The following is a 3221-nucleotide window of genomic DNA, read 5'->3' as shown; positions in this document are numbered from 1 at the left end:
CACCATCTTTCACAATGGTTGAACCAATTTGCACTCCCAACAATGGTGTAAAAGTATTCCTATTTCTCCACATCTTCTCCAACATCTGTTGTTTCTTAACTTTTTAATGATTGCCATTCTAAATGGCATGAGATGTATCTCATTTAGCTTTGATTTGCATTTTCTGATGACTAGTGATGATGTGCATTTTTTCATGTGTCTGCTGGCTGCATAAATATCTTCTTTTGAGAAGTGTCTGTTCATATCCTTTGCCCACTTTTTGATGGAGTTGTTTGTTTTTTTCTTGTAAATTAGTTTAAGTTCTTTGTACATTCTGGATGTTAGCCCTTTGTCAGATGAGTAGATTGCAAAATTTTCTCCCATTCTGTAGGATGCCTGTTCACTCTGATGGAAGTTTCTCTTGCCATGCAGAAGCTCATTAGTTTAATTAGATCCCATTTGTCTATTTTGGTTGTTATTGCCAATGCTTTTGGTGATTTAGTCATGAAGTTCTTATCCATGCCTATGTCCGGAATGGTATTGCCTAGTTATTCTTCTAGGGGTTTTATGGTTTTACGACTAACATGTAAGTCTTTAATCCATCTAGAATTAATTTTTGTATGAGGTGTAAGAAAGGGATCCAGTTTCAGCTTTCTACATAGCCAGTTTTCTCAGCACCATTTCTTAAATAGGGAATTATTTCACCATTGCTTGTTTCAGTCAGATTTGACAAAGATTAGATGGTTATAGATGTGTGGCATTATCTCTGAGGCCTCTGTTCTGTTCCATTTGTCTATATATCTGTTTTGGTACCAGTACCGTGCTGTTTTGGTTACTGTAGCCTTCTAGTATAGTTTGAAGTCAGGCAGTGTGATGCCTCAACCTTTGCTTTTTGCGTAGGATTGTTTTGGCAGTGTGGGCTCTTTTTTTGGTTCTGTATGAACTTTAAGGTAGTTTTTTCCAATTCTGTGAAAAAAAGCAATGGTAGTTTGATGGGGATGGCATTGAATCTATAAATTACTTTCAGCAGTATGGCCATTTTCACGATATTGACTCTTCCTATCCATGAGCATGGAACATTTTCCCATTTGTTTGTGTCTTCTTTTATTTCATTGAGGAGTGCTTTACATTCAACTATGTGATCAATTTTGGAATAAGTGTGATGTGGTGCTGAGAAGAATGTATATTCTGTTGGTTTGGGGTGAAGAGTTCTGCAGATGTCTACTAGATCTGCTTGGTGCAGAGCTGAGTTCAAGTCCTGGATATCCTTGTTAACCTTCTATCTCATTGAACTGTCTAATATTGACATTGGGGTGTTTATGTCTCCCATTATTATTGTGTGGGAGTCTAAGTCTCTTCGTAGGTTACTAAGGACTTGCTTTATGAATTTAGATGCTCTTGTCTTGGGTGCAGAGACTAGGATTGCAACCTTTGCTTTTTTTTTTTTTTTTTTGCTTTCCCTTTGTTTTTTGTTTTTTTACCCCCCCCCCCCCCTTTTTTGCCTATGTGGGTCTGTGCATGTGAGATGGGTCCCCTGAATACAGCACACTGATGGGTCTTGACTCTTTATCCAATTTGCCAGTTTGTGTCTTTTAATTGGGGCATTTAGCCCATTTACATTCGAGGTTAATGTTGTTATGTGTGAAATTGATTCTGTCATTGTGATGTTCGCCGGCTATTTTGCACATTAATTGATGCAGTTTCTTCATAGCATTCATGATCTTTACAATTGGCATGTTTTTGCAGTGGCTGGTACCAGTTGTTTCTTTACATGCTTAGTGTTTCCTTCAGGAGCTCTTGGAAGTAAGGCCTGGTGGTGATAGAATCTCTCAGCATTTAGTTGTCTGTAAAGAATTTTATTTCTCCTTCAATTATGAAGTTTAGTTTGGCTGGATATGAAATTCTGGGTTGAAAATTCTTTTGTTTAAGAGTGTTGAATATTGACCCCCACTCTCTTTTGGCTTGTAGCATTTCTTTCAAGAGATCTACCGTTACTCTGATGGCCTTCCTTTTCTGGGTTACCAGACCTTTCTCTCCGGCTGCCCTTTACATATTTCCCTCAAATCAACCTTGGGGAATCTGATAAGTATGTGTTTTGGGGTTGCACTTCTAAAGGAATATCTTCGTGGTGTTCTCTGTTTCCTAAATTTGAATGTTGGTCTGCCTCACTTTGTTGGGGAATTTCTCCAGGATAGTATCCTGAAGAGGGTTTTCCAACTTGATAACATTCTCCCCATTACTCTCAGGTACACCAATCAAACATAGATTTGGTCTTTTCATATAGTCCCTATTTCTTTTTTTTTTCTTACTTTTTAAATTTATTTTTTATTATATTTTAAGTTCTAGGGTACATGTGCATAACATGCAGGTTTGTTACATATGTATACATGTGCCATGTTGGTGTGCTGCACCCATCAACTCATCAGCACCCATCAATTCATCATTTATAGCAGGTATAACTCCCAGTGCAATCCCTCCCCCCTCCCCCCTCCCCATGATAGGCCCCGGTGTGTGATGTTCCCCTTCCTGAGTCCAAGTGATCTCATTGTTCAGTTCCCACCTATGAGTGAGAACATGCGGTGTTTGGTTTTCTCTTCTTGTGATAGTTTGCTAAGAATGATGGTTTCCAGCTGCATCCATGTCCCTACAAAGGACGCAAACTCATCCTTTTTTATGGCTGCATAGTATTCCATGGTGCATATGTGCCACATCTTCTTAATCCAGTCTTCTTTCACAGATGGACATTTGGGTCGATTCCAAGTCTTTGCTATTGTGAATAGTGCCGCAATAAACATACATGTGCATGTGTCTTTGTAGTAGCATAATTTATAATCCTTTGGGTAGATACCCAGTAGTGGGATGGCTGGGTCATATGGTACATCTAGTTCTAGATCCTTGAGGAATTGCCATACTGTTTTCCATAATGGTTGAACTAGTTTACAATCCCACCAACAGTGTAAAAGTGTTCCTATTTCTCCACATCCTCTCCAACACCTGTTGTTTCCTGACATTTTAATGATTGCCATTCTAACTGGTGTGAGATGGTATCTCATTGTGGTTTTGATTTGCATTTCTCTGATGGCGAGTGATGATGAGCATTTTTTCATGTATCTGTTGACTGTATGAATGTCTCCTTTTGAGAAATGTCTGTTCATATCCTTTGCCAAATTTTGATGGGGATCAGGCAAGAGAAAGAAATAAAGGGTATTCAGTTAGGAAAAGAAGAAGTCAAATTGTCCCTG

Source organism: Piliocolobus tephrosceles, chromosome 12, assembly GCF_002776525.5.
Source record: "Piliocolobus tephrosceles isolate RC106 chromosome 12, ASM277652v3, whole genome shotgun sequence".
Taxonomy (NCBI): Eukaryota; Metazoa; Chordata; class Mammalia; order Primates; family Cercopithecidae; genus Piliocolobus; species Piliocolobus tephrosceles.
This window is presented reverse-complemented; position numbering follows the sequence as displayed.